This window comes from Varroa jacobsoni, unplaced genomic scaffold (genome assembly GCF_002532875.2).
Source record: "Varroa jacobsoni isolate VJ856 unplaced genomic scaffold, vjacob_1.0 contig00191, whole genome shotgun sequence".
NCBI classification, from domain to species: Eukaryota; Metazoa; Arthropoda; class Arachnida; order Mesostigmata; family Varroidae; genus Varroa; species Varroa jacobsoni.
This window is the reverse complement of record NW_019214425.1, coordinates 46,667-65,154: the sequence shown is the minus strand read 5'-3', so window position 1 is coordinate 65,154 and position 18,488 is coordinate 46,667. Positions and strand designations below refer to the sequence as shown.

Sequence of the window (18,488 nt, the reverse complement as noted above, 5' to 3'; positions counted from 1 at the left end):
TGTTTATCTACAATAAGCTGGCCTCTTGAGTCGCTCTAACTATTTTTTGCGTCGCACACAAATACAGTTTGCAACTAATCGCAGTTACCGACAGCGCCTCTATATGTAGGCAATACCAACTTTTACAAATCTATCGCCCACCTACCGTAAAACGTAGAATAAGCAAACTGCTATTCAGACATGCTAGATTCAAGTAGTTGTCCTTCCTTGAGCACACGACCCCGTAACTCCCTTTCTAAGCCGCCTCTTTTTTCTTGCTCGTATCTTCAATCTTTCATTTGCGAAGTTCAACTACACGCAATCCAGCAGCGCTTAGCATAAACGACTATGTAGTTTATGCTCTAGCGTAAACATGGACGGCAACGGTTTATTGTCCCCCTTCGAACACAAAGTACGTATTCCTTGCCCCATTCTGTTATGTACAAAACGGTTGAGCGCAAAACTCAATACGAACTGATGTTGCGCCCATGAATAATGTATAGTGGCACTCATAATAAGGGCCGTGTAGGGCAGCAGATCGTCTATTGCAAACAGTGAAAATCTAGTCGTCGTCAGGCTGAGATGCAGCAGATTCCACAAGCATGGGGGCCTGTGTTGTTATGCGTCTGTCACACCGCTGTCTCTCCGCTCGAGGGCAAATGTTCGACGGCTGTCGGGGGGCGCGGGGGCACGGTACTCGCGTGCAACTTTGAACTGCAGAAGATGTTAGAGTGCCTAGAGCAAATCACTCACCACTTCTTCCACAAGATTTCTGCACATATGGCGGGATCAACTCTAACAAATGATTAAAAATCAAAAATCAACGGTCAGCCGTTTGTTTCTGACACGAAAGTTGAAAAGCCTGGCCAGCGACACAGTTAAGTACTAGAAATTGTGTTGTTGTTACCTTACACTTTTGTAGTATAAAGTCAGGCCGATGATTAGGCAGTGATTTGAATGTCCGAGAAGAATAGGCCGTTAAGTGTCTGCAACGTCACTTTAATGGCTGGTTTCTTTGTTGCTAAACGTTATGACTGTTTTTTCTGAATCGATAAGATATAGAAGAAGAGCGGTTCAAGTCTGGCACAAAAACCATAGAGGCTAAAGTTGAAACTGCCTATAAACAGTAACACTACAAAACACATCAAATTTATTATATAGAGTTGAAATATTGTGATCTTTTCCTTAGTGTACTTGAAGCTCGGGGTATAGTGCTTCTAACGGTCAGTACGAGGTTTAAATCTATAGGCAATTCTGAAGCGTGGTTATATTTCGGTAGGTATATTCTCCTAGAGTTTCTTCTAATTATCATAGGTGTATATTTAATACCGATAATCCATAGTTTTGACTAGTGTAGATAAATTTTTTGATAATATAGCTTGATTTCTCCGCGTTCGGTGAATTGGCGGTGCTTTAATTAAATAAGCCCTGTCATATGCCGTACGTTTGGTATTATATGAATTTGACAGAGCTACATTGAGTGAAACAATTAACAAACCGCTAGCTTTTGTTTAAAAGGAGGAGATTTACCACATCCGTCGGCCTATTTATTTTTCTACCCGCCCAGAAGCAAATCAATCTTAGTAAGCCGCGCGTGAATGCGGTTCAGTTCAGTAGTTTTTCTGAGGGAAGTCGATTCTGATTGCGAAGTTCCTTACCAACCATTGCTCCAATCCTAATTACCGCTGGCTAAATAACTCCTAAAATAGATTGTTCTCGAACGCCCTCAAAGATTGTAAACGCGCAAGCCGACGGCTGTCGGCGGGAGAAATTGAGGGCAACGAAGTCTAGGACGGGTGGATTTGTCTGTCGCCGGAATCGGGCTAATCGGCTGACTTTGTCTTCAGGTAGGGCGAGACAAAGCGAGCTGTGCGTTGGCCGCCTTGAGTCCGAGCGAGGTTTTTACGCGCATACGCGAAGCTAGCAGCTTAATAGACACAGATGTTTAATAAAGCGGGGCCGACTCGCTGCGTAACTCTTGCAGCCAGGCACAACATCTCTTTGAACATCCTGAACTAGACCTCTGGCGAGTGGGCGGAAGTAACGGCGGTCCGATCTGGCTGCGCTAACCGAAAAGCTCCGTACATTAATCACATTAAAGGCGAAACGGCGCAGTAGAAGAGAAAGGCAGAGAGCCGACGAAGCCAAACATCTCGGCTAGCACCAACCAGCGGCCACTCAGCGTTAGTTGCGAGAAGGCAGCTGTAACGATGTTTTAATGTGGATGTCTGTTCTTTATTGAAGTTGAAGTGCTGCTATGTTCAGGTCACATAGCCACAGAGTTCTAGGGTTCCATACAGCGCCCAGCCATCACCACTGCTATGAGATTGAGTCTTGGCGGCTGCAACGAAGGCAGTAAGAACGGCGGCGGCGGCGGCGGCGGCGGCGGCAGCAGCAGCTCCAAGAGACCACAGTACTATGAAGATTTTTGCCAAGAAAAACGAAAGAATTGCCTAGAATGTAAGCGTCCCGTATCGCCTTCTATTACAGGGAAATTTCGTTTGAGCTGAGATATGTCTATTCTCCTTTCCCGTTGGTTGAGCAACATCTTGCGACTGATCGTTCTCTGACGTCAGTAGCACGAGGAACAGTCTATCGAGCAGAGGTAGAGCATCGTACACGATGGGCGTATTATTTGAGGGAAATACGGATTCACTCAAGCTGTCGACGGCGATAGCGATGCCATTGACATTTGACCGACCTTGCCGCTGCTGTCTTGGGCTGTCTGAGATCATTAACTGGGGTCGAGCCCAGTTGACTGACCAGAACTGTTGGTTAGAACTTGGAAGTATTACTGGCTGCCTATTGAAGTTGAACCTGATCGTGTACGACCCGCTGTGGTGTAACATAATATCACGTTTTTTCACAGTGCTTGAAATATTATTAGCGAATGCCTCACCAAGATCTGAGTTCGCTGTTATAGGCTGTATTTTGTTCAGCGGCCATATTTGCCGAAATTTATCCTGTATTTCATCTGTACAACAATTAATAAACAGCTGGCTTTGCAACAATCTAGCAGCAGTATCTTGGCAACTGGTTGCGTATTCCTAATGCCCGACGCGTCCACTGCCTTGCGACCTGCTTGTTTTCGTCATTATTTTCAGCGTCGTTCGAGCGCTCCAAAAAAAGCTTCTAAATTTGTCTTCCTCAGAATGCTCGTTATATGCTGCGCGGCACGCTGCCGTCACAATACGCAGTAGCCGCCACGCACGACGCGTATTTACAGCTTGCCGACTTCTTTCAATCTGCCCCTTTTCTCTTCGCTTTGTATTATTTCCTGCGTTCTCCAGCTGCAACAGAAAAAAAGGAACCCGCTTACTTACCCCGCCTATGTTAGTGCAGCCAGCAGCAGAAGGTAGCAGGGGCTTCTTATATTTCATATAGTTCCTTTAAAAATGGTCACGTACCCCTCGTTCCCCAGAAGAAGCTGAATAAAACGTAGAGATTATTCTTTGCTATCACGGATATTTTGTGTAACTCCAAGCAATAGTATGCTAGGACGCCAGCATGTCGCCTACGTTTGGTAAGTGCCAGAAGGTGACACGAAAATCTCTATAAGCAAAAGCAAATAAATCTCGTTCATTTCTATCAATGTCTGATGTGCTCCGCTATGGTGATTTGTTCTGTGGCCCTCGCAAATAAGTTTTGCCTAGACAAAATATTGGTTAAACGAAAAAGTTTGATAGCATATTTTTGATAGCATCTTGTGGTATAATTTTTTTTCATTGTAGCCTGGACAAATAGAGAACATTTCCTTGGAGTGATTCCACTAAATATCATAAATACGTGTTGGCCTGATACGTCACGAACAGGGACGTAGTACACTCTCTAAAGTCACTAGCTATTTTATCAGCAGGTATCCTGCAGAGCTATTGTCAAGCGTTCATGGGCCCCTCGAAGGCAATGAAGACCTTTGCTGCTCTTTCGGATGGGAGGCCTTGAGAAGAAGGAGTCATCTACAGATGGTTTTGATAAATGCCGCACTCTGTATCTGTGTCTCGTCTCCTGCCGAAACGTGGATAAGGGGCAAGCACCCAAATTGCAGCGCTCTTAAGCATGAAGGTAGACTTCGAAGAACAGTTAAGGATATCCTTCAACAAGTTCAATAGAATAGGGTCTGGAAACACCTCCTGTTGTCACAGATATTAAACGTTTTGAGTCATTTAAAAATGCGGCGGGCTTTAACTTTGATCGTACAGTGGCCTGCGATATAAAGACTTAGAATAATCCTATCATGCGTAGAATTATCATTCGTTACCAGTCTGTACTAGTAAGCCATTGCGTCCTTCTGTTACTGTTTTGCACGCCAATGTTGTTGTGTATTCACAAAATGTATTAATCATTCAAAGTTTACTAATGGGTTTACCGTTAGAAATGGCGCATGTGCCAACGCCTGTGGCAAGGTGGAAAGCGTTCGCTCGGCGGTCACTTGAGTGACGGTCATAGATTTTTACTGCAGTTACGCATGTAAAACGACGCCGACAAAAATCAACTTAACAACGATCAAGTGTTATATACCTGGATATCAAATTTTTATAGTAAGGGAATAAAAAAGTCAGCGATGATCACTCAGCCGGTATAAGGGACATAATTGCGTTGGGAAATTGATTAAATAAGTTCTGGCCTTCTGTAAAAATTACGTATTGAATAAGTTATATAAGCTGAACAGGTTGTAATTTAACAGAAGAGAAAAAACCAGTTACTGTATTTGGTACTGACGCGCGTCTGGCGGCAAGAAGGACAGTACATTGATATCACTGTTAGTGCTGACAGTTGCAGTAAACGTCTTAAGCAATACTAAGCAAAGGCAAAAAATAACACCAATCGCAACGACTATTTGAGCCCGAAACATTTTCGGCCACTAAAAATGTTTAAATGACTATTTTTTGGCATGCGATCCAGATAATACTGAAAGCACTATAAGTGGGCTAAGGAGACTGATTCTGGGCTGTTACTCCACGCGCACCAAACGCATAAGAGGGAAACGGGGCTATAGCTTTAGCAGCAGCGCTCAACTGTGATGGTTTTAGGATCAAGTGTTTGAAGCAGAAATGAGCTCAACGGAGAGCCTACAGCTTAGCGCATCCTTTAAGGTGATGTGGCAGCGCACGTCATGGCTTCATCAAGGGCGTTCCCAGCCCTTATAGCGCTCGCCTTCTGGGTCCGTCAGTGCCTTTGTTACTCACTAGTGGTTCGAGTCTTTTTTCTTTTAAATTATACCTATTTCTGCACCCTTTGACTCGCATACAGGCACACATATTCGCACAGCTTCTATGTCATTCAACTTCGTTCGCTGCATTTCGAAAACGCATGCATTCATAGGAGTGAAGGATTCGTGGCTCGAATCCTCTTCAATCTTCTCAGCATTGTCTTCAGGTCACTTGTCGCCTCGGCAATATCTCAGCGTTCTGTGTTGAATATCTAACAGTCCTTATCTTCTAACAGGCACATTTTACATGTCATTAGTGAAGGCCAAGCTGTATCGTGTTGAAAAGGAAATCATGCGTAAGTTTGTTCCGCACCTTTTACATCTGATAGCGAATAAGTATCGGGTATACGTGCACGCAGATTGTTGACTTTTGGCACATACGTGCACCACGAATCACAGAACATGTGATAGTGACGAGGGAAATGTAGTTAGATGATTCGACTCGTTTTCGATTGTGCCGTCGGCCTTACCTGCGCCATCGGCCTTACCTGCGCCATCGGCCTTACCTGCGCCATCGGCTTTGTACTTGCTGAACAGTTATTTTGAAAAGAAGAGTTCTATTTCTTGGCAGAGCATATAATCGAGTTGTTTCGCACTGTTTCCCCGCTGTTACTAACTCCCAGAACGTTATTTCTATAGCTCCACAGAGAGAGAATAAACAGAGTTGGACCCTTAATAGTAGTGGATGCACCACGTGTTGCTACAGATGTTTGACGCCAGAATAGTGCCAAGCTAAAACAGAAAATTAACGTTAGCTAAGTGTTCGATATTCACAAGAAGGACGAAGACTGCTTCAAAGCAACCCTGTTCTAAAAATCGTGTCGAAAGCCACATAGATGGCTTCAGAGCAAGCGTCATGGAACAATTTCGAACAACAATTGGAAATTATTTCAGTAATAAAGTTTTGAGTTATGTCATATAATAAGCATATGATTTTCTGCCCATCTTCTTGAGCTGTAAATACCGAATGTTCTTCACACGTGTTTTCTCTCTAATAATTTCACCGGTATGACAGGCACTAAATAAATTCAATTTAAAGATATACGATAGCGATCTTAGCAGATTAAATCTTACTCGCGAAAGGACGCCATGGACGTATCATCAATCAACCGTTCGTTCTGCAGATAAATTAATGATTGACGGAAGTGATGGTTTCGAACGTGGCCTACCTATATAGAATTGATGGAACGGTATTTGACGTAGACAAGGAAATTCAATATATGTTTACTTTGGAAAATCATAATTTTTCTTGTAGGCAGACTATACGACTTCACAGATACTATAACCAAATGTTAGAGTATGTGCGATGAAGGGACGAGGAACGGACAAAGACATTTACAAAGACAGTATAGTTAGTCAATGGTTTAATTTTGAAGTGTACATACAAAAATCGAAATTATTCATCTGAGCTTGATTGCGTTTGTATATACATCCACTGAAACGATCATAGGTCCACAAACCATTGTCTTTTCCCTAAACGATTTTACCAGCTCATTCAAAGCCATCCCGTATTTTAAGAGTTCGAAGGGGACAAGCGTTGTAGCAGCCCATAATGGATACGCTGTAATAGAAATCTGACGTTTTGTAACAGACAGGTGTTGACTGCCTGGAGAGACGTGCCAGTTGAGGCCGACTTCGGAACTATCCGGAAGTGAGGACATAGAGGTGTCAAAGAGAAGCATTCACGTCGTCGGTGCCCCATATGCTGCTCGTGCCCCGTCTCAAACGCACAAAAACCACAACGGCGAGAAGGAAATAGCTGAAAAGATGGCAGGAGCGCCAGGCAGCTGCCAACACTGAAACTGCTGCTGTAGTTGTGGGCGGGAGGGTTGCGCAGCGCACCCAGAGTTGAATCTATGCAGCAACATGAAGATGCAGGGGGGCAGGATCCATGCAAGCAAGCATTGATCGTCGCTTAGGGTGGGCGACTGGTGGGCCGGCTGCAGTCCTTTGACGGGAGGGTCTCCTTCTGTAATACATAGGGTCAGAACAGCAAAGGCAGCAGCAACGGATAGGACCGTTGAGGGAGCGCCAGGCGTAGTTTAGCGATGCCGGTAGCGCCTGCTGATGGGCTGTGATGCATTGTAATAAATATGAACAGACCGGATGTTGTAGCAGAACGATAGCAGAAAAGAAAAAGAAGTGATAGAAATACAAGGCACAACAAGACAACAACAGTACGCAAAGGACTGGTAGCTACGTTGTAGTAACCACGTCGTCCTCCTTTCACCCCGTTTCTTCCGCAAAGTCAGCCCATCATTTCGCTCGTAGCCGTCTGCTGCTGCTTCCGCCGTCGCCGCAGCCGGTATACTGCCATCTGAGCAAAAAAAGGACTGAATGAGTGACTGAGCCGACTCGGCCGACTTGACTCAAGAGCGCTGGACGGAAGTGGTCGCGGCCGTTCAAGCGGCGTTCTACAGACAGATAGAGAGACAACAGCGAAAGATTCAGCACGCAGAGAACGTAGCAGCTATGTTACAACGGCGGTTGCCGTCGTCGACGGCACGTTTGCAGGAGGGCGTACGTGTGCAGGACAACGTTACAATCAGGTCCTGTGTGATTCTGCACGAAAGCTTGCATCTGTAAGAAAGGGGACGCGACAGGAAAGTGATGATCTTTAAGCAATGCACAGGACAAGCTGGGGCAGAAGTCTAGGATGGGTTTTACGCCCGGTTGCACATTCCTGGCCTCGTTTTGTTTCCCCTTTATACTTACGGGTCACCCATTCCGCTCCAAACCTATGCCCCTTTTACCCGTTGCCCGGCCGACATGGGAGGCCACAGCCGTATTTGTGGGGAGTTTCCCGCGGCGTTGCCGTTGTCCTGCTTGTGATGGTGGGTCGTGCTAACTTCCGCTATGGCGGGAACCGCCACCGCTTCTCCGTGAGTAGGACGAAAGGGGGCAGGCTCCAGCAAGGCGATTCTTAAGAAAATGATGGGAAGATTTTTGCGGGAAGAAATAGAACTGTAAAGGTCTTGTGAGGGGCAATAGTAAAAGAGAGCCGTGCTCGGACAAGCATATGTACCTATAAACAAATGTCTTCTGCTACACGCTCTTCTACAACAACACAATACGGTGGCGCGGAACGAAACGGGTTATGTGAGCTTGTGCTTCGCTCTAGACAAGGGCAGTGACTCTCGTTCTACTTTGTGGGGTATTGCTTTTTTTTCCCTCTTTCTCTCACTCTCTAGCAGCTGTGCCTGTTGTCATTCACTTACAAACTCTAGTGCGGCCTTAATGCTGTCTAAGGTTCCGGTATATCTCCTGTGCGTCTTTTATGGTTACCGCAAACGTTTTTAGTCTATCACATGTCTGTCGACGAAGACAGATTGATGCCGTCCTTCTGATCAGATATACTGAGTTTCTATGGCAAATAACAGGTGCTTCAAATGTGCATGTAAATGAGGGTTTCAGTTAAAATAACATATATATATATATATATATATATATATCCTAATTGGTGAAAAAGTCATATCACCTTTGATACCGACCTACCGAATGTGATTTTTTGAGATTCTGTCTTCTGGCGGCTGTGTTTATTAGATAAACGCTATTGTGGTATTCGCTGTATATACAAACAAATAGAATTTGCTACGCCAGGTTTGCGCACTATCGTCTATTACGCCAGGCTATAGCGTTCGATAGCAATCCACCGCCACTCAATGGATTGAGGATCTACCTTAAATAAAGTCGTCGTTACTATTTTGAAAGCTATACTTTCTCAGGTGTGTATGTCCATTATGTGGGGTTAGAAATGAATGGTTAATATTATTATAGGTTGGCAGAAAATACAAAGCTGAAATGCCTTTTCTAATGTAACCTGTAAATATGACATCGGTCTATATATAAGACCAATATATTTTTGTCTTGAGAATTTCACAGATCGTTGGGAACATAAAATATCAACTACGATAACGTCCGTCATAGAACGTAAATCGCAGGACTAAATTATGGGTAGCGTTTTTGAAGCCGGCGTCGCAACAACAAAAAGATTAAACATAGAAGCCCTATGCCATGCTTCAAAACCGAGCAACAAAACCACGAGAACTCTTCTCGTACCAAAATTATTTATTGGAAACGTAAATCAAAAACTTAATGATTCATTTCGAAAGCGAGGTAAATCAATTTTGACAATCAAATAATCGTAACGATCTCTCCTTTCGTTGTCACCAGTCTCAATAATGATTTCCGTCATATATCCAGTGACGTTCACTGTTTCTTCGGCGCCGACTATTTCTTCCAATAGCCACCATAATAAGCACCATAAGCGGGGTAGCCGAGACGGTAGCCGAGACCGTAGCCGCCATAACCGAGGCCATAACCCCCGTAGCCAAGTTTATATCCGTATCCGAGGTTATAACCGAGTCCGTAACCGAGTCCGCCATAATAAGTGGCCGAGGCGATGGCAGCAAGAGCCACTACGAAGATAAGATACTGCAATGTCACAGAAATCAACAAAAAAAAAAGTTTCATTTTATTAGCTAGATTGTGGCCTTCTACTAAATTTGCAGGATTGTTAGACCGTTCACTCAGCCATAGACTTTTTGACAATTTCTCAGCGCTGCCGATTCTTCTAGAAAAAAAACATAGTAACTACTAAGATTTTAAACGAAGAGGGTTTATATGTCAGAGGTTAAACATTTTATGAAAAAAGCTGCCTTAAGCAAAGATAGCTTTTTGATTAATTAAGCAGAGCCGAGTATCCTTACCGCAACTTTCTGCATTCTTGGTTGTTTTTCAACTGCCTGCTAACTCAATGAGGTGCCGACCTCTTCGATCCTTGGGTCTTATATACAGCCCAAGATGGTAGAGTATCCACCATTGCGACTTTGCCCTCGCTCAAACGTTCGAATGCTCTTCAAATGTGTCGGCTGAGAGAATCTTTGCTCTCCTTATTTCTGTCATAGCAGGGGCCAGCAACACTCTCCCTTCCCGTTGCTGTTATCGTTGACGCCCGTATCCTCCTCTTAACAGCCCCCGTGCAACAACAGACATCAACGTCATCGCCACTTCCGTATTTTCGAAAGTAGAACCCACTCAGATTTAAGAATATTCTGGAAGAATCAATTCAGCCTTTACGGCACTCCCCCACACTCTCATATTTGCCACTCCTCACTAAGCTGAGCCACCTGACCGAAACTATGTTATTAGAAGGGGCAAACATCATATACAATACTAGTATCAATCGCGTTACTACGTTGTATATAACGTTTTCGGCAGAATTTGGCACGCGTACACAGAAGGCGGCTACCAAGGAGAGAGAACGAGGGAACGCTTCGCCGATATTTGTGTCTCCTCTTTTGTTACTCACCCATTTCATTTCGCCCAACGATTCGTTGGGCGTAAACAATCTGATTCAAGCATCATTCAGATCATGATTCATCTATGTCATGTAGCAATGATAATAGGGTAAAAAGGAACTGTTCCAGCGGTGTTGCCGTAAATCCCAATAAAGGTCAAGGACCAGGGGATGAAAAATAGGATAGTATTGGGAGAATGTCGCTCTATAGAAATCATATACAACGCGTGGATCGATGTATAGGCGTTAATAACATGTTTGTACTATGTAACTATCTGTGATATAGCAAAACGCCTCTCGCAGGTACTGTGCAATGTACTGCGTAATACTTGTCTTCCTATTTATCAAATGTTTTCATATGTAGCTAGAAAAGATTATATCTTTGCGGAAGTGCATATATTCAGAATCGTAGTAAAATGGAAGGCTTATACATAGTATAATAACGAATAGCCATAAATACACGACGACTTTGTACGTCGAGGCATATGTGTCGCTTTATAATGGACGGTTTCAAGACTGTGAACCTTTGAAACGGAAAGAAAACTGCTAAGCAATCAGAACATAAGCTTTAGCCAAATTTGGTAATAGCTTGAATTTTTGTAGGACACCTTTAGGTGGCATCGATCACATGTTGGGGAAGACGCGTCGAAAATGTAAGATGCACAAATCATTGCCTTTCCGTCTATTAATTCCCATTCGAATCGTGATTTTTAGTGCATATAAGCATACTTTCTCTGAAGTTCAGCCCCTGCAAAAATATCCGAAATAGCAAAAAAAATATCAACTGGTTTTGCCTATGTCTGAGCTGGACAGTTAGAACTTTATCATTTAGCGGAAATCCCTTACCGTGCAATACAAGTTTTCAAAACGTACCTACTCGTTGTTGGATATCGTCCAGTAATTCAGTTCACAGAACGTTACGAGGGCGCATACATACATATATTGCGTTGTCGAAAAAGTATTGACCCTTTTATATTTCTTAATATTTTTAAATGGTATTATTAAATTGAATAACTTTCTGTCATTTTTCTGCTAAGACCATAGATCAAGCATTATAGAGTTTTTGTGCTTTCTAAGGGAAAAGTTATCAAAGGTGACTTCGTACACCTAGATTGAAGCTAGATTAACACCACTGAGGTAATTCGCCAAGATCCGAGCTATACGGCGAATGCACTAGAAGTTCCTGTTCTCTCAATTTTTGCCTAAAAGCTAACGATGTATGTGGTCATCATAATGGAAGACGATGCCTTTTTTTTTGTTAGTTCTGGTCGATTGACTATTTTACCAAGCGGCAGCAAATCATCGTGGGCACCCTTTTTCGAGTCTCAGTAAAAGATAGCGTCATTTTTCGTCATCAGTCTCGGCGTTGTTAATGATTATTAGGCACATTTTTACCGTATCAGCCGCAATCATAGTTCTGAAAACGATTAGATTCCATCGCGTTTCTGCGAAGCTGGGAATATGATTGAGAGATTTCCTTTGTTCTAACACCTGTGGCATCAAGGCTTTTTTGGAGTCTGCCTTCTTCAATTGTTTAAAACGGATTAATGATGAATGCTTAATCTCCTAGCGGTATCGTGGTCGTTTATGTGTCGATCCTGCCCAGCTTTCACGGACTACTTCGGGACAACACCTTTCACATTGAAATTTCCAGAACGAAAACGGCAAGACAAGCTTCACTCCGCTTCTTCGAACAATACGTTTTGACGGCATAATCTTTATATGGGCCTGGGTAGCATTTTTGCCTTTAACAAACTTAGGGAACTTAGCACGAGGTTGATTTATTCTTAAGACGCTTTATTTTCAATGTTCAAGATTCTAAACTTCCAGCCAACACCAGCCGAGTCCATGCTCGCCGAACTACGTTGCTTTGAAGCCATCTAGTTAGAAATCGATCAACAATTTTTCGATAATCCAATATATACATGTACAGAATTTCAAAATTTAGTTTCTATTTAGATGATTAACGTCTGAATGGCAAATGTACATAACATCTCATCTAACGTCGGGTGTTATATGGCGTTCTTGTTCCATTGTCGTCGGTTTTCTGGCCTTCTGTAGACCTTATCTTTATGGTATCAGAGCAAATAAAAAAAAGCCACTGGCGACTGGTTTGGGGATTCTCTATGGGACCCGCCTGTGTGAGAAGCCCTCGTAAAGACGCCGTCTCCTAGAACGGTGGCTGCGCGCAAACGCGCCGTTCTATTAGAACTTCAATTTTTCATTATCACTAGTCATCTAAATGCGTATTAAAAAAGATTTCAGCGGTTGGCATGACTCACTGCGTAATCGAAAGAGAACGGTCTAATTGATTATTTGCTTGTGGGGCAACTAGTAGGTTTACATTGTGTTTCTGTGCGTAACATACGTTACTCAGGATGTGTAATTATACCGATCAATTGTGCCATCGAATTGGTCTGGGCGTTATATCGAAAAGCCGGGCATTTTTCGAATTTCAATCATAAACGTCTTCCATATCGAAGATGTACACTAAGTGATGAAGGCTTTGTTTTGAGATGTTCCGCTATCACCTTTGCAAACTATTCTTGATTAATAGATCTATGTTGTTATTCCTAAATCTTCCACAGTCTTTCTGTTCTTGTTTAAACACGGTTAGATTGGATTCTTCGTACCTTGGCTACATTCTTACACTGGTAATAGCATTGTCAAGCAAATTTTCTCTGTCTTAAAGTTTGACACTTGATTATTATCACCACGTTTATTATCCGATTATCAAGTGATTACACCCTACTAAGAAACGGTGTATATATTTTTTTGCAAATATTATATGTGTGCATATATGTACGTAGCAGCGATAACTCTCGTAAGAATAACAGACTATGAGCGACATCGCTATCAGCTGAAATAGCATTCTTTCAGATTGTTTTTGCTGGAACTTCGGTTTGTGTAACAATGTCAAGCGTCTCAGAGTAGTAAATTAGCGAAAAGAGAAATACGAGTATTTCTGTGTGCGTTCAGTATTTTGCCAAGCAATTCAACTTTAAGCAATAACCCAGTCGGCCACGGTTTCTTCTAAAAAGCAATACGGAACGCCTATCACTATCTTAGTGCGTATTAAAAATGACATTTTTTTTTTTTTATATTAATATTCGAGCTTTTCGTCAAATATAGTTTAAAAAAAAACACACACACAGAGTGTTCGCCCTTAAAAAATACCAAAGTAATTATACGCTAGCCAGAAGACAGTTGGCACTGATATAAATTCGTTTACATAGATAAATGCGACCGGCGTCTTGATAATGCGCCAATAAAGTTGTAACGATATTGCCAACGCTTATTTCTCGTTATTTTTTTTTCACTATTTATCCTTGTACGCTACGTAAAAACACATATCGAAGTACGAAAGGATCGCTTGAAGACAAAAATAAACAGCCTACAGACATTGGCTTCAATGGGAAATCGAAAAAGGAAGTAGGTACGTTAGACGAAAGCTGGAACTCTGCCTTCCCACCCACTGACTCTGCTGGGTAAAGCCAGGCAGAGCTTGATGTCTGCATATATTCCAGAGACGGTTCTCAATGCTGCCTAAAGAAATTCAATTTAGAACAAGAAATACCAAATGGACTAACAAGTGCTCTATTACACTTGCTACGTTTTACTCACGGATTCAGTTGCCGTAGAATTTAGGGCTCTCCGGATCAAGATGGCCGGCAACCAGTTTCCCGACCTTTTGAGTACGTAAAGAACGGCTTTTTGTTTTGCATCGATCTAAATAAGTGGTACTCTGAAAAAGCCCAGTATGAAGAATATCCCGCACGAAAAGGAACTTCCTAACTCACTAAAATATTGTTTCCCGCATCCTTAAAGCTCTATAAGAATCAAGTAGCTAAATTACTTTGGAGCTTCCCCGACCGGCAGGCAATATTGTTCATTATTGCAGCACACTGAACTATCTTTTGGGTAGAATGAAGCCAATGTATTAAACCGTGATATTACCTAGATAGTTCCATTTGAACTTGACGATATCTTTGAAGCTCTTTTGGACGCTTATCTTATCGCCAGTACCGATAATAATAACAACTTCCATTATTAACATAAGGTGCAGTATATCGTTCAGCGTACATGTGTCGTTGGCGGTACTTGAAGGACCGATTTTTCTGATCCGTTTCAACCAGAGAATAAGCCGTCCAAGCTACTGCATTGACCAGATACAAATAAACAGCTGAAATCTCTCGAAACACAGAAATAAGAAATGCATCGAGCTCGAAGCAATCCACATGGTTCGAAAAACGCGGGTATCGGAATAGACGAAGTTTAATAGAATTTTCGTTGCTAATAAACGAGTGATTTAACGAGGTGTTGCATCATACACGACGAGATGGCCTCTACGATAAAAAAATTTACTACAGATTCCATTCTATGGCACGATGCTTGTCTAAATATGGTTGTTACGTTGTGTTCACTGAAAATCAAATACATTTCTATAGGGCAATACTCGAACTTGAGCCATACACGTGTCGTCTTTCGCGTTCCTTAAAGCGTAATTTTATCAAATTGACCCAAAGCTCAATAGAAAAATTGATTCGTTGTTAAAAGTTGCCTATTTCCCACATCGATGAATAACGTCATCTGACCGGGCGTCCGATGGTATCAGCAAAACAAATTGGTCCCAAACGCGCAATAAAATAAACACACACACACAAACAGATATCGAGATAGCCAATAATAGCAATAGTCTATTTGTGATTGACGGTTATCTAGACATGGATTGATCCGCCGAAATCTGGCCGTAAGAGATTACCATTTCAGCTAGATTCAACAATCTGCTCGTGTGAATAGAAAGTTGAAGCAATATAGATAGCATTGCCCGCTGCCGTGTCCGCCAGTGTGATCTTGCGTCACTTGGTGGAATACTTTAAATGTGATACCGGGGGGTAACAGCCGCTACTTTCTAAATAGTAGATCGACGTCTGACGAGTTTCTCATGGAAAAATTGTGCTTTTTCCAAGAACGTACCGTTTCCTTTTGCGATCATTAGATTTCGCTGAAGGTGTATATTTGATAGCAAGCCACACTTGATGGATGCCCTTCAAGCAAGGGCACTGTATTGCAGGCTGGGTAATTTTATGTATGCTAGTTTAATCTAGATTGTAATCAGCAACCATATATATATTGAAATCATGTATGGCGTCAAGCTATAGCTTTCAATAATAATCACGATGATTTGTGTGCAATATGTTTTTTTTTTACAAACAAGTTCGAAGGGATAAAGTATAATCAACGTTAATAGAACTTCTATTTTTCTAACAAACTACTATTTTTTCTTATATGTTAATATTTTTTTGTTATGTAATATGTTTCTTGCGATATACAATCCATAAGTCACGATGTATTGCCATGTATAATGAGTTATCTAGACATCAGCTGTGACTTGTTGAGTCGAACTGATGCAAGCTACTGATCAATGGGCACTTTATGTATTATGTAAAATACAAGACATCCACAAATGCTCCCTGTACATGTTGTCAAGCGGCGACAGGAAGCCTTTCCCGACTATCCTTTCAAAATATTAGTCCCCTGCGAGTCATCCAGGGCACCAAACGATCATCGCGTAAGCCGCCAGCGCCTCATGGTTGGACTCCGTGATCGGAAAACTCGCTCTGATAATAATCCCCCTTGGCCTCAGTGAATAGTTTCGCGTTAGGATCTAATACACACTAAGCAATAATGTAGTGAACATTGTCGTCAGAAACTAGCGACTGCTATAGATGGTGAGCATAGCATGTCCAGAATATGCAGAGTCAATACGCGTACAATATCTCACTAATATATTAGAAGGAATAATCAGGGTCGGCACGATGCATATTCTATTGTAAGGATGGTTATATTTCCGTACATTTCCAATGAATATTGATGGTTCCTAAGTTTATCCTTATAAGAGGAAGCGTGTCGAAGTTTACGGTGTAACTTAAACTGACTGCACATAAAGATTTCGCCCGCAAAAGCACCTTCACGGTGCTGTAACGGTCATGTAGCAAAACGTAACGTACTATACACTGACTCACCTGCGTAAGGATGCCTGCATTTGGCAATTTGTCTAATGATTTTTTAAGAAAGCTTCCCCTAAATTCTGACGCTCGTTTTCCATCGCGGTGATAGGAGAGCCCAGAAATAGCAACACCTGGCATCACAGAGCATTGGTTACGATGGTACGCATGGCCGAGAAGCAAGAACGACGTACGAGTAGCAACGATCCCAACAGGTCAGCCTGTATGTGCGTTCCTCCGTCGAGCGGAATCATTCAGCCTGCATCAGGCTGCCAACCGCACGTGGCGTGCATATCGAATAGCTTTTGATGCTGCCATCAAGTCGGTCGAATCATCGGCACGTCATCACCTGTCCCTGGCTTGCCGGCCGACTGTGTGACTAGGCCCCTAAAGGATCCGCAGTTTCGGTCGGTCATAGGAACCACTCAGTGATCAGACTTTCGTACAAGCTTCATACAGGGTCGGGACTCACTCCACCAATAACAAAAGCCCCAGGCCATTTGGATCCTCTCCTGTTCCATTCCGATATACACTATACGTATAATCGCACACTTAACGTTATGAGAGAGCAAACCAGGAAACCACGCTGGTGACGAGGTAGAAGAGTTAGCTGGACATGTGTCTGAATATTATGGTTCCTATGCTATATTTCAAGTCTATACGTTCTCGAATATGTTCCTCTGCGCTTCGGTGCCTTCAAATCATGGAAGATAAAATGAAGCCTTTAGAGAATAGAACGTATTCATTCGTCTGTCGCATATTAGCTTAATTTTTTTTACTTACTTAGTGCTAGAGCCAGCTTTCCTTCCTACTAGCAATCCCATCGTAGAGCGTGAAATCAAGTACGAAAAAGTCTACCTTTAAAGGTACTAACCTTTTTGCATATTATTTATGAGCTTTATTTCATAACAAGAACAAGTTACGTACGAGCTATGTACGCCTCTCATGTAGGAGGAATAGCGTAAAAGCTGGCCTCTAATATTTGGCGATTTTTTACCTTCTTATGATCATCAAGTCGATCACGTGGATTCTGTAAGCGGGTCTCCAGGATCGTTCAGGTATAATCGCAGCAGTTAATTCATATTGCAAATTACCTGTACCACACGAAGTCCATTTAGAATAAGCCATATTCAAATAACAAGGCGATGACATAGTCTGTTAATGATCACACTCAACGTAAATACGATAATTAATATAATAAGGGTTAATTAATTAATAATAATAAGGAAAGGTCTGCGGACATCGAGATCGATGATGGTCTATTTGGACCAAAGGACTTTTTACCACCCTGAACAATTTTCGTGTTCCTTGCAGCACTTGTTAGGCTCGTAATATAATATACTCACAATACTAATGAAAATCTCTGTCGACTTTTCACTGTATCCGAAAACTTGACGCTTTAAAGCCTATACTTAATGAATCTATTCTGTGTCGCAACGTAGCCGTCTGATAGGATGACTACAATATTGTTCAATACACAATCAAAATCTGCATCTCATCTGCGTGTGTGCCTACGGCGTTCGCGTATGATGGTGGCAGTTGAATCATCACTCCCTAAACACGCTTCCCTCAACCCGGTCTAGTTTGAGACTTCCTTTCCATATTTTCTCTTCCAGCACTCTCCCTTTTTCCCTCTTGGTCTCTTAGTCCCCCAAAGGTGACTCTTAAGATGACCCCACCAGCAGTTGCGCCTTGCTGCTAAGCTTGACTATGTTGCCTTTCTGATTGTATGCCACCTCTGTTACTTTCGTCCTCTCTCTCGTTCTCTGTCCCACTAATCGTTGAGGACAAGCTCGTGGTAGCTCACTTCGCTCCGGTCTAGTGGCGACGGTGTACAAATTTCCACCGGAAGTTGTGCTGAATTAGCTTGCTGTGGTACCACTTTTTGAATCCTTGCCTCGTACATTCGACGAGCGGCTACGATAGCGGCTGAGGTCGCATTGCCGTGGTTTGCTAGCTTCGGAAAAAGATGGGGCAGCAGTTGCACTGTGAG

The 18,488-nt window shown here is 42.6% G+C and overlaps 2 long non-coding RNA genes across 3 annotated transcripts; one reads left to right on the top strand and one right to left on the bottom strand.

The window, feature by feature from the left end:
* The first annotated feature begins 4,934 nt into the window (after positions 1–4,934).
* Positions 4,935–9,446, top strand: LOC147752060 (uncharacterized). The gene is made up of 2 exons (XR_015315119.1): positions 4,935–6,081; positions 6,780–9,446. It is a non-coding gene; the product is annotated as an uncharacterized LOC147752060 (long non-coding RNA).
* Positions 9,237–10,514, bottom strand: LOC111270921 (uncharacterized). 2 transcript variants are annotated; one of them, XR_002686541.1, is made up of 3 exons: positions 10,500–10,514; positions 9,898–10,242; positions 9,237–9,622 (listed from the first exon to the last, which is right to left on the bottom strand). It is a non-coding gene; the product is annotated as an uncharacterized LOC111270921 (long non-coding RNA). The 2 variants fall into 2 exon arrangements; XR_015315118.1 differs by lacking the exon at positions 10,500–10,514 and having other exon boundaries at positions 9,898–10,049.
* Between the last annotated feature and the right edge of the window lie 7,974 nt (positions 10,515–18,488).